The sequence below is a fragment of the Schistocerca americana genome, chromosome 2 (assembly GCF_021461395.2).
Source record: "Schistocerca americana isolate TAMUIC-IGC-003095 chromosome 2, iqSchAmer2.1, whole genome shotgun sequence".
Taxonomy (NCBI): Eukaryota; Metazoa; Arthropoda; class Insecta; order Orthoptera; family Acrididae; genus Schistocerca; species Schistocerca americana.
In genome coordinates this window covers 304,548,219-304,561,753 of record NC_060120.1, presented here as the reverse complement: position 1 = coordinate 304,561,753, position 13,535 = coordinate 304,548,219, and the positions used below count along the sequence as shown (strand labels likewise).

Genomic DNA, 13,535 nt, shown 5'->3' with positions numbered 1-13,535 from the left:
TTCTTCCGCATTTGCTGTTGTCTCACTCTTGTTTCATAGTTTATAAGGCAGACAGGATTTCAATGAGATAGCAGCAAACATGAAACAATACATGGCAAAATGTTTATATTCGTATTATTCTTATGGTGAAGAGAATACTGCATGTGATTCACAATACACAAAAGATCCTATTAGCAATCATCTCAGGGATAGGAAAAAATTCAGAACGTAGAGTTGGCCATATTGACAAACATCCCAAACAGTCTTGCCAGTCGGATTTTCGTAGTACATTGAAATGCTGCTACATTCGAAGATGAACAATACGGAATTTGTATTTACTTCGTCGGATAATGTATGAAAATGTAGAGGTCGAAACTCAGGGCGGAGAGAAAAAAGCTCATCTTCCATCTTTCTTTTTAATTTATTTACTCACACAGAAGTTTTGGCGCCAGTATTTATCTTTGTGCCTGCAAAGCATGCCTGTGTAGCGCTATATATATTCGACGGCAGGACTTACAGAGTGTCTACATGGACAAGGAAAAATAATTCCCGGATTTCCCGGTTGAAAATACACTTTCTCCCAGGTGAAAATACATTTTTTCCGTGTTAAGTGGCAGTATACTTTTTCTCGGCACTTATCAATCCTTTTATGGTTTATGGTTTTATACACCGGCGTAGAATTTCCCGACACTTTAGAAAATGAAACTCAGGGGAAAAAACATGTTTTGGAAAGGTCTTTGATGTGCAGAAACATATACACTGCATATTTCCGTGTTACGAAGGTATAAATTCGAATTCCACCAAACACCGCATGTTACTTTGCGAAGCATTAAAATCGAGATTGCGATGCGCTTTTTGTAAGCCAGTCACAGCTCATGTCACCTGATCTCGGCAGCTGATGGCAGCATTTGACACGTGATGTAGTCAGCCAATAGCAAGATCACTCTTAAGTAGCGCGAACACACACATAAGAAAAATTAATGGCTTAAATTAATGTTCAATTGTTGCTATAAGAAAAGCAAAGTTATCACATATAATATTGGTCTCTAAGATCAATACGCTGCAAGAGAAGCTAAGCTTCCACATATATTGTTGATCTTTTTTGCGCGTCATACATCACATAAATGTGCCAGTAACATTTTTTAATAACGACGTAAATGTCTAATCTTCTGGGCTCGAAATTCTTCATATGGTCGTCCCCAAAGAGTTGATTTTTAAATGAGAGTCAAATGCTCTGTGATTTAAGAAGTTCGTCGTACACTCTCTCACATAGTTTATCTTACATAAAAGGAAATTTACTTTGAAGGTAACGCTTTTCAAAGCAATATTCGCAATATTTTTCTGTGACCTGTTAGATAGGTACGTTTCAGCAGTTGCCACAGAGCACCAGATAACAGGCGTCACTGCACTTGTGCAGCTATGATGACACAGGAAGCCCGCATGTTCGTACGTGTGAAACATTAAAAGATCTTGCATTAAAACGAATCTAATGTAAAAAATTGTCACGTCACGCTCATTGGAGGCAATTTGTTGTTAAGAAGCACTGCACAGTCGTCCTAAAGACTTTGACACACTTTGCTGTTGGCAGACGCTTGTATGAGCACTGTGTTTTGTTGTTATATATGGCGCATTATCTTTGCGACTTAAGTTTTATTTTCGTTTTTTTTTTCTCTGTTTCATGATTTGCTGCTGCAGTATTAATCTGCAGAAGCGGGATACAGTAAATTTTTTTGTTGGAGTATTGGTTCTTACCGGTCAAAATGACAAAAATTTAACTGAAAACTAAAACAATGAAAAATTCCCAGAACTCAAAAAGATTCCCGGGTTTTTCCCGGTTTTCTCCCGGATGAAAAAAATTCCCGGGTTTTTCCCAGATCTCCCGGTTGTCCCGGGTTGTAGACACCCTGACTTAGTTGTGGCGGCACCTACCAACAGAACTTCTGCTTACTTTGCACTCGATTCTAAGCCGCAGGCAGGTTTTTGGATTACAAAAACTGGAAAAAAAGTGCGGCTTAGATTCGAGTAAATATGGTAGTTCCCCCACATACTGAAACTCCTCCACAATGTTCATTCGGGAATGTACATAAAGAAGACAATAATGTAGTGTCATGTATACTGGCCTGGTGTTTACATCACAACATACCATCCAGACTTTCTGGGCATGTGTTCATACTCAGTCAGCCCCATTACAGAGTTTAAACCATGGCTGTGCCATGACCACCTGTGTCAAAGAGTGCATGTTGATATCACTGGATTGTTCTGAGGAGTTGCTAATGTCAGTGCCCTCTCTAACTTTCTCTATGTGACACAGATGGCTGTCACCAACACAGCAACCACCATCTGTACCCTATCCATAATACGAGGGCCGTTCAGAAAGTAACCTCCGGTTGATTTAAAAAAATACACCAAGTTAAATAAAAATATTTTAATATATACATCTTACAACTACATCTTTGCACTATTTTTCTACATAGTCTCCATAGCGATTGAGGCACTTATCGTATCTCTTCACAAGCTTTGAAATTCCTTCTGCATAAAAATCACCCGCTTGTGCCTGGAGCCAGCCTGTGACCGCATCTTTGAGCTCTTCGTCGTCATCAAACCGCTGTGACCCGAGCCATTTCTTCAAATGCATGAAGAGGTGACAATCACTTGGCGCCAGGTCTGGGCTGTAAGGTGGATGGTTGATAACGTCCCACTTGAAGGACTCAAGAAGGGCCGTTGTGCTGTGAGCAGAGTGAGGACGGCGTTATCGTGCAAAAAAACGATACCGGAAGTCAGCATACCACGGCGTTTGTTCTGTATAGCCCGTTGTAACTTTTTTATTGTTTCACAGTACACATCTTGATTAATGGTCGTACCACGTTCCATGAATTCAACCAAAAACACCCCTTTGGCATCCCAAAACACCGTTGCCATCAGTTTTCTGGCAGAAAAATCTTGCGAGGCTTTTCTTGGTTTGGTAGGCGAATGTGAATGTGCCCACATCTTTGATTGTTCTTTTGTCTCAGGGTTCACGTACTTAATCCAGGTTTTGTCACCGGTCACGATTCTGTTTAACAATGGTTCTCCTTCGTCCTCATAATGTGACAGAAAGTCTAATGCAGAGGCCATTCTTTGAGTTTTGTGGTGGTCGGTAAGAATTTTGGGCACCCATCGTGCACAGAACTTACGGTAACCCAATCTTGCTGTCACTATCTCGTACAAGAGAGTCTTAGAAATCTGTGGAAAACCAGTAGACAACTCCGACATTGAGAAACGTCGATTTTCACGAACTTTTGCATCAACTGTCTGAACGAGTTCGTCAGTCACCAATGATGGTCTATCACTCCTCTCTTCATCATGAACGTTTTCTCGTCCACTTTTAAATAAACGTACCCATTCACGGACAACTCCTTCACTCATAACTCTTGGTCCGTACACGCCACAAAGCTCACAATGAATAGCTGCTGCAGAATATCCTTTGGCTGTAAAAAACCTTATGACAGCACGCACTTCACATTTGGCAGGGTTTTCTATTGCAGCACACATTTCAAACTGCCACAAAAACTAAACTAGCGCAGGTACGATGTTCACTCGACCACGGCTTGATGCCAACTGACCTGTTGAGTGCGTGAACGCACAGATGGCGTCGCTACTCCCCCCACAACCCGCACTGTGACCAATCGGAGGTTACTTTCTGAACCGCCCTCGTATTTTCAGTAGATGGGGCAATGGCATCTTCTTCCCATTTTCAACAATGGCCCTCAGTTCAAGGTATCTGTGTTTCAGAATTTCTATCAACACAATGGCATGAAGAACCTGACCACTGCCCCCTTTCCATCCTGCAGCCAATTTTGAAGCTGAGCATATGGTCAGGACCTTCAAAATGTAGATGCACAACGTAATAGCATGAGCCAGCTCTCAGGATGCGCTCACCATCCCTGTAAATGGATGTAGGTTGGCTGAAATTTTACACAGGTGCAAACCCTGCAGCTCTCCAACACACTGCACCTGGCTTAGTGGGCCCACCACCCATGCACACAGCCATATTAATGCATCGGCTCCCACACCTGCAAGTGACCAAAACTTTATTCTACCTATGCAGAGTAGGATAGAAAAGTGAATCTGATTAGTTTGATCACACTTGCTGTGGTGTGAATGGGAACACTGTTATACAGACTCCATCTTGCTTTCATGAAAATGGGATACAACTCGTCAGCTTTGGAAAATGATGTCACAAGTTACCACATATCATCCATTACAAAGGCATAGATGAGTGTTGAGAAACAAAGGAATGTAGTACAGATAAAATGGATCATAGACATATACAACATATATCCATAATTCAAACATAATTTTACACATCATTTTTTCACAGTAGAAAGTACTAGTATCCTATTCTTCAGTTGATCTACATAGGTCAACTGAAGGACAGGATACTAGTGCTAGCAAAAATGATGTGCAGGTTACAAATTTTATATATGTCAGTTTTTTTCAACTTATCTAGTACTAGTATCAACAGAAGACTAGGACACTAGTACTACTAAAGGTGAAAAAAAAGCAACAAACATAAAATTTGTATCCTGTACTTCAGTTTACCTATATAGATCAACTGAAGGGTGAGATACTAGTGCCTGTGAAAACAAATAAAAAGAAGAATAGGATAGTAGTACTTGTGAATGTCAGAAAAGGCAACATAAAATATGTATCCTGTACTTCAGTTGACCTATATAGGTCATTTGAAGAACAGGATACTAGTACTGGTGAAGGCAAAAAAAGTAAGAAATGTAAAATTTATATCCTGTACTTCAGTTGATCTATATAAACTGAACAGCCAAAACATTATGACCACTGTTCACCACGATGTTGGATGCCACCTGGTGGCACTGTGGGCACATGATGCGGTAAGGAAAGTATTTAAGCCGAGCAGACAGATGGGGGATCATTTTAGCAGAGATGTGGGCTGGAAATGGGGAAATCCATTGAGACAAGTGACTCTGACAAAGGACAGATTATTATTATGCAGAGCCTGTTAACGATTATCTCGAAAAAGGTGAAACTGGTTGAATATTCATGCGCTGCTGTCATCAACATTTATGGAAAGAGACAGAAGGACAGTGAAACTACCACTAAGCTCTAAATGATTGGAGGTCCATGATTTTCCACAGAACATGGGGTTTGGAGGCTTGTCTGCTCTGTAAAGTGGTCTATCTGCCGAAAGACCACAAGACTGTGGCAAGCACAAGTGTTTTGGAGCACACTGTTCATGGTACATTGTTGAACATGAAACTCCACAGCAGATGACCCCTGAATGTTCCCTTGTTGATCCAACAACTACGACAATTATGACTTCAGTTGGCACCGGACCATCAGGATTCGACTGTGGATCTTTGGAAACATATCGGCTCTTCAGATGAATCATGTTTATTGCTACACCAGGTTGATGGTTATCTCCATAAACGCCTTCATCAAGGTGAATGGCAGCGCAAATATGCACTGTGCCATGGGTCACAGGCTGGTGGGAGCAGTATTGTACTATGGAAAACATTCTCCTGCACTTTCATGGGACCTGCGGTAGTAATTGAAGACATTTCAACTGCGGACCTCCTGCATCCCTTCATGCTTGGTGTCTTCCCAGATGGTCATATCATCTTTCAGCAGTATAACTGTCCATGTCTTGAAGCCAGAATCTTGCCACAGTGGCTTGAACAGCATGGTTGTGAAATCATGTTGATGTCTTGATCACCAAACTCGCCTGATGTGAATCCGATGGAATTGTTCTGGATCACTATTGGGTGCTATCAGTACGTACACAAATCAGCGGCCCATTTATTTATGGGAATTACATGACTTGTTTGCAGATATATGATGCCACATACCTCCACAAACCAACCAAAAAATTGTAGAATTGATGGTACACAGAATTGGTGCTTTTAACTCCTTACATCTCGTTCCTCTTTGTCCTTTTTTCAATTTTATTTTTTCTTATTCTTTTGAACTTTTTGATTTTTTTGCATAGTCAGGTACAAATATGTGTATCTGCACTGTTAACTCTAAGGTTTCTGGTTGGGCAAACAAGTGGATAATGACTAATGTAGTTACTGTATCCAATTTAGTTTTCTTATTTTGTAGGGTAGATCATTGTGATTGCATTTGAGATTGTTTCTTGTTTATCATTGCTCAACTTATTACCTCTTATTTACTTGTTTTGTGTTTATGATGGCTAGGTTGTATATTAAAATCTTAGGAGAGCACATGTACTTAGCCACTTTAGCCTTAGTTAGGCTCTCTTTGTGCTCACTGGTAAATCATCTGTCAGTTTCTTATTTCATATGAGACTGCCGTAGAGCTTTTAAATTCCCTTGCTGCATTAGTTGTATCTGATAGTGACAGATACTTAGTGATACACAGGTATGTGTATGTAGTGTGCACTCGCCATTGTATGTGAACAGCTGGAAGCAGCACTGACCATGACCAGCTAGCTGGTGGAATATGGCAGCAGTGTAGTTTTTGAGAGGATGGCTGCCGATATCACCTTTGATGCTTCTGGATCATCCATTGTTTCTGATCTCATTGGATTTGTTATGAAATAGGGGTGAATGGCAAACTGTTCATGGATTAAGTATCTCTGAGGTGAAGGTAAACATGGGTCACAGAGTATAGGATGCAGCATGTTTCATCTGAGATGTAGGGCTCTTCTGACTGCTGTTGAACTTACTTTGGTCAACACACTGCATTTCACAACTTTTGTTGACATGAATGTCATCTTTCATCTGCATTTAGAGATCTTGCTTTGCTTATTTTGCTCAGCGGCTTAAAAAGAAGAAACAGTGACATTTAACATCCCATTTATGTCGAGCACTAGCTCTGACTGGGGCAGGATAGGGAATGAAATTTGCTGTGTCTGTTTGAAAGGAACCATCTGGCATTTTCTTTAACACTGTGACACCTCACTTGGTGAAAAATAGTGAAGGCAACTACTATTTCTCAACTTATGGTATTATCCCCAGGAATGACTGGAGTCTAATGGTTGGCAGCCAGGTGAAAGATATAATCAAAGGCTCTGTCAATTCTGTAGTGACCCCGGATACAAATTTTTTGACCTGCAGTATTAGCTATAAAACTGTAGGGTTCTCCTGAATAATTCTTGAAGTTATTACTCACAGGATGCATCTACTCAGGCAACAGGGTATGTGGGATGCCCATGTAAGTGATTTTTATGTTGTAGAAACTCTCTCTGGATGCTATACAAAATTTAGTGTCATACACCAAAGAATTGTGAATCATTAACCTATATTTAGAGCAGAAAATCCTTTCTCACAGGTCAGAAAAAGAAAATGTGGAAGCGTACAACCTAAGTACTATGATTACTCTCTCTTACATGTGATCTTAATGTACACACTACACTTGAAACCAAAATCTGAGAACCCCCCCCTTTCACTTTCCCATCCAAACACCAGCCTCTGAATCTCCTTGTCTCGTCCAGTCCTTTCCCTGACTCCATACCCCTACCCCTTCCATATCACCACTGCCAATCCAGTCTCCAATCAGTAATTACCCCAGTCAACAATTTTTTGCTAGCTCTGCCAAAGAACTTAATTGTAAGACTTCAATTGTTTTTACATGCTTGCTTGCTGCTTACTGCCTCCCCTAGCTGGTGAGTGGCAATCCATTGTCTTCCGCATGTTTGGTGTATGACACAGGTATCTGGAGGGAAATATATACTGTTCCTTTCCTTTAATGGTATGATATGGATAGGAAAGAAAGAAAAGAGAAAGAAAACTGGCATTCTACGGATCGGAGCATGGAATGTCAGATCCCTTAATCGGGCAGGTAGGTTAGAAAATTTAAAAAGGGAAATGGATAGGTTGCAGTTAGATATAGTGGGAATTAGTGAAGTTCGGTGGCAGGAGGAACAAGACTTTTGGTCAGGTGATTACAGGGTTATAAATACAAAATCAAATAGGGGTAATGCAGGAGTAGGTTTAATAATGAATAAAAAAATAGGAGTGCGGGTTAGCTACTACAAACTGCATAGTGAACGCATTATTGTGGCCAAGATAGACACAAAGCCCATGCCTACTGCAGTAGTACAAGTTTATATGCCAACTAGCTCTGCAGATGATGAAGAAATTGATGAAATGTATGACGAGATAAAAGAAATTATTCAGGTAGTGAAGGGAGACGAAAATTTAATAGTCATGGGTGACTGGAATTCGTCAGTAGGAAAAGGGAGAGAAGGAAACATAGTAGGTGAATATGGATTGGCGGGAAGAAATGAAAGAGGAAGCCGCCTTGTAGAATTTTGCACAGAGCATAACTTAATCATAGCTAACACTTGGTTCAAGAATCATGAAAGAAGGTTGTATACCTGGAAGAATCCTGGAGAAACTAAAAGGTATCAGATAGATTACATAATGGTAAGACAGAGATTTAGGAACCAGGTTTTAAATTGTAAGACATTTCCAGGGGCAGATGTGGATTCTGACCACAATATATTGGTTATGAACTGCAGATTGAAACTGAAGAAACTGCAAAAAGGCAGGAATTTAAGGAGATGGGACCTGGATAAACTGACTAAACCAGAGGTTGTACAGAGTTTCAGGGAAAGCATAAGGGAACAATTGACAGGAATGGGGGAAAGAAATACAGTAGAAGAAGAATGGGTAGCTCTGAGGGATGAAGTAGTGAAGGCAGCAGAGGATCAAGTAGGTAAAAAGACGAGGGCTAATAGAAATCCTTGGGTAACAGAAGAAATATTGAATTTAATTGATGAAAGGAGAAAATATAAAAATGCAGTAAATGAAGCAGGCAAAGAGGAATACAAACGTCTCAAAAATGAGATCGACAGGAAGTGCAAAATGGCTAAGCAGGGATGGCTAGAGGACAAATGTAAGGATGTAGAGGCTTGTCTCACTAGGGGTAAGATAGATACTGCCTAAAGGAAAATTAAAGAGACCTTTGGAGAGAAGAGAACCACTTGTATGAATATCAAGAGCTCAGATGGCAAACCAGTTCTAAGCAAAGAAGGGAAGGCAGAAAGGTGGAAGGAGTATATAGAGGGTTTATATAAGGGCGATGTACTTGAGGACAATATTATGGAAATGGAAGAGGATGTAGATGAAGATGAAATGGGAGATAAGATACTGCGTGAAGAGTTTGACAGAGCACTGAAAGACCTGAGTCGAAACAAGGCCCCGGGAGTAGACAACATTCCATTAGAACTACTGATGGCCTTGGGAGAGCCAGTCATGACAAAACTCTACCATCTGGTGAGCAAGATGTATGAGACAGGCGAAATACCCTCAGACTTCAAGAAGAATATAATAATTCCAATCCCAAAGAAAGCAGGTGTTGACAGATGTGAAAATTACCGAACTATCAGTTTAATAAGTCACAGCTGCAAAATACTAACGCGAATTCTTTACAGACGAATTGGAAAACTGGTAGAAGCGGACCTCGGGGAAGATCAGTTTGGATTCCGTAGAAATATTGGAACACGTGAGGCAATACTAACCTTACGACTTATCTTAGAAGAAAGACTAAGAAAAGGCAAACCTACGTTTCTAGCATTTGTAGACTTAGAGAAAGCTTTTGACAACATTAACTGGAATACTCTCTTTCAAATTCTGAAGGTGGCAGGGGTAAAATACAGGGAGCGAAAGGCTATTTACAATTTGTACAGAAACCAGATGGCAGTTATAAGAGTCGAGGGGCATGAAAGGGAAGCAGTGGTTGGGAAAGGAGTGAGACAGGGTTGTAGCCTCTCCCCGATGTTATTCAATCTGTATATTGAGCAAGCAGTAAAAGAAACAAAAGAAAAATTCGGAGTAGGTATTAAAATCCATGGAGAAGAAATAAAAACTTTGAGGTTCGCCGATGACATTGTAATTCTGTCAGAGACAGCAAAGGACTTGGAAGAGCTGTTGAACGGAATGGACAGTGTCTTGAAATGGGGATATAAGATGAACATCAACAAAAGCAAAACGAAGATAATGGAATGTAGTCAAATTAAATCGGGTAATGCTGAGGGGATTAGATTAGGAGATGAGACACTTAAAGTAGTAAAGGAGTTTTGCTATTTAGGGAGTAAAATAACTGATGATGGTCGAAGTAGAGAGGATATAAAATGTAGACTGGCAATGGCAAGGAAATCGTTTCTGAAGAAGAGAAATTTGTTAACATCGAGTATAGATGTAAGTGTCAGGAAGTCGTTTCTGAAAGTATTTGTATGGAGTGTAGCCATGTATGGAAGTAAAACATGGACGATAACCAGTTTGGACAAGAAGAGAATAGAAGCTTTCGAAATGTGGTGCTACAGAAGAATGCTGGAGATAAGGTGGGTAGATCACGTAACTAATGAGGAGGTATTGAATAGGATCGGGGAGAAGAGAAGTTTGTGGCACAACTTGACTAGAAGAAGGGATCGGTTGGTAGGACATGTTTTGAGGCATCAAGGGATCACAAATTTAGCATTGGAGGGCAGCGTGGAGGGTAAAAATCATAGAGGGAGACCAAGAGATGAATACTCTAAGCAGATTCAGAAGGATGTAGGTTGCAGTAGGTACTGGGAGATGAAGAAGCTTGCACAGGATAGAGTAGCATGGAGAGCTGCATCAAACCAGTCTCAGGACTGAAGACCACAACAACAACAACAATGGATAGTTTATCTAAAATATAGAGCTTGAGATTTTTATTTTGAAGATAGATACTAATACAGGAAATTCACAATATTACTGAAAATAACAGATTTTTTTAATGGTACTGAACATGACTGATAAATTTCATAAGCTTTTTTTGGACTGACAAAGTGATAAATGAGAAGAGGCTTCAGTGAAATAATGATTTAGGCTTCCTCCTCCTCATGTGTACTTCTTGTCTGCACCATTCTTGTTAATAATTCATGAAACAGATTAAGGGGATTTAAATCATAATTAATCTGTACTGACTGCAACACTGGTATTTGGTGTTTAGAAGTACAGTTTTTTCTTGTCAATACTGCACTCATAAGTATCATACTAATTGTTCTGTACTTAAAATTTTTCCATGATGATTTTTCTTTAGATAAATATTACTCAAATTACCTTTTTTTTTAGGAAAAATAATGAGTACGTGTGTGGTGGAACATAAAATTATTTTTGGTACAGTATTTATGTCTTTTGATTTAAATCATGTAACTATTTATGTAAAGTAGTGTCAGCAGAAAACTCTCTCATAAGTGACACAGTTACCTCGAAAACTTACAGAACTTTTAGCTGAATAGCTTGTGGGATGTCTATCTGAATAGTATTTTTTTTTTTTCCCAAAACTATTTTTACCCGTACATATTTTTATCTGCTAATTTTACTGATTTTTCTTTTATTACTATCCAAACTTGTCTGCGCATATGATATTTACTGTCTAAAAATGATATTGGTATTATTTACCAATAATACTTACACTGATCAGCCAGAACATTATAACCACCTATTTAATAGCGTGTATGCCCACCTTTGGCATGGATAACAGTGGCGACACATCGTAGCATGGAAGCAATAAGGCCTTGGTAGGTCACTTGTGGGAGTTAGTAACACATCTGCACATGCACAAGTCATGGCGATGAGCTCTGATGCTATGCTCAATTGCATCTCATATGTGTTTGATCGGGTTCATATCTGGCAAGTTGGGGGGCCAAAGCTTCAACTGGAGCTTGCCATTGTGCTTCTTAAACCACTCCATCACACTCCTAGCCTTGTGGCATCGTGCATTATCTTGTTAAAAATGCCACTGTCATCAGGAAACACAATTGTCATGAGAGGGTGTACGTGGTCTGCAACCAGTATACAGTAGTCCTTGGCTACCATGAAGCCTTGCAAGAGCTCCACTGGACCGATGGATGCTCATTTGAATGTTCCCCATAGCTGCCAGCTAGTCTCCATCCCACTGAACAAGTGTCTGTCCAGCCTATGGGGTCATACATCTGTAGTGAGGGGTGTTCACCCAACCCCATGGCATCTTAATGTGGTTTCACCTTGGTTCCACCACATGTTGATGACACTCATGACAGCAGTCCTTGAACACCGAACAAGGGTGCAGTTTCTGAAATGCTCGTGCTGAGCCTCCGGGCCATTGCAATCTGCTCTCGGCCAAACTCAGATAGATTGTGTGCCTTCCCCATTCTATTCACAAACAGCACACTCACTGGTACTACATGCACTGTTCATGTGTCTGACTAGCTGTCATTCCTTGCCAGGTGATGCTCCTATCACCTGGATAGGTTAATACCAATAGTAGGTTAGTGGTCATAATGTTCTGGCTCATTAGTGTATAATGATAAATAAGTTTTCTGTTTTTATATTCCATAGAATATAACCAATCCATCATAAATCTAAGCAGTTATGAAATTGTGTAGCCAGAAGTCTCTTATAGTTTGTTGTAAATTTAATACAATGGTTGTTTGCATACTATTGACTGTAATCTATTCAACACTCTACACCATATCAAAACAATACATCTCAGATTTATATAATACTGCATTACAGTTTTTTACACTCTGCCACTGTTGTCTTAGTTTGTACCTATAGCAGCAATGTAATTGTGGTATCCATTCAGTATTATGATGATACAAGAATATGTACATTACTTGTATTTTGTTTAAAGTGCTTCCTCTTTGTCTTTCATCCAGGTAACAAGACTTCAAAGGAGATAACCAAACCTCAGGCAACAGAAGTTAAAACTACAACACAGTAACGTATCAGTAATTTGGAAGAATTTAATGTTCACAGTTCATGTAGTTGAAGGAATATTGCCTACAGTTGGAATTCACAATTCATGTAGTTGAAGGATGAAAATTTCAAGTTCTATGCTAAATAATGAAGAATGTTTTTTTTAATAAGTCAGTTCATGTTCTGTGAATTTTTACAATAGTTATACAGTTTTGCAACTGTCATATAAAAATGCTGCCTCAAAGAGAAGAAATGTGATATGTAAATTTGTTCTGTTGGCTGAAGTCAAGTTTACAATGATGCTGCCATTTGAAACTCATTAGAGAGATTGGCTGGCTGATGAACCCTTTAACTTGTCACTTCAGTCATAAGTACAAAATTTGTTACAGTTTATGAAGAATAAAGAAACATAAATGTTCAGACTTGTGGCTCCTTAATCTTTATGTCATCTTTCCATTCAATGTATTGTTTGTAGAAAGAGCAGTCATTACTTTAAGTAGCACATTCTACATGTGTGAATGAAAAGTGTTCCAAATTTCATAATGAAAAATGTGGAAGGCATATAACTACAAAATATTGCACCTATGATACAGAATCCCTCAGCGCTCTCTCTCTCTCTCTCTCTCTCTCTCTCTCTCTCTCTCTCTCTCTCTCTCTCTCTCTGCCACAATTATAGTGAAGCTGCAATAGAAGGATGATTAACATTTGGAATAAAATTGTCTTATTCCAGTGAAGAAAGTACTTTGTTTAAACTTTATTTAAAACAATGAACATGGAAAGATGTGCTACAAACATTACTGCAAGATTTTTCACCATGTCACAAAAAAGTGTCAAGAACCATGTACCATGCACAAAAAATTCAAAATTACA

General features: G+C 39.5%; 1 long non-coding RNA gene across 1 annotated transcript in view; it reads left to right on the top strand.

Moving 5' to 3' along the window:
* Window positions 1-13,087, top strand: part of LOC124595468 — a 121,428-nt gene extending 108,341 nt beyond the window's left edge. The window contains exon 5 of the long non-coding RNA XR_006978209.1: window positions 12,626-13,087. This is a non-coding gene — a long non-coding RNA (uncharacterized LOC124595468). The remainder of the gene's footprint in view (window positions 1-12,625) is intronic.
* Window positions 13,088-13,535: the final 448 nt, after the last annotated feature.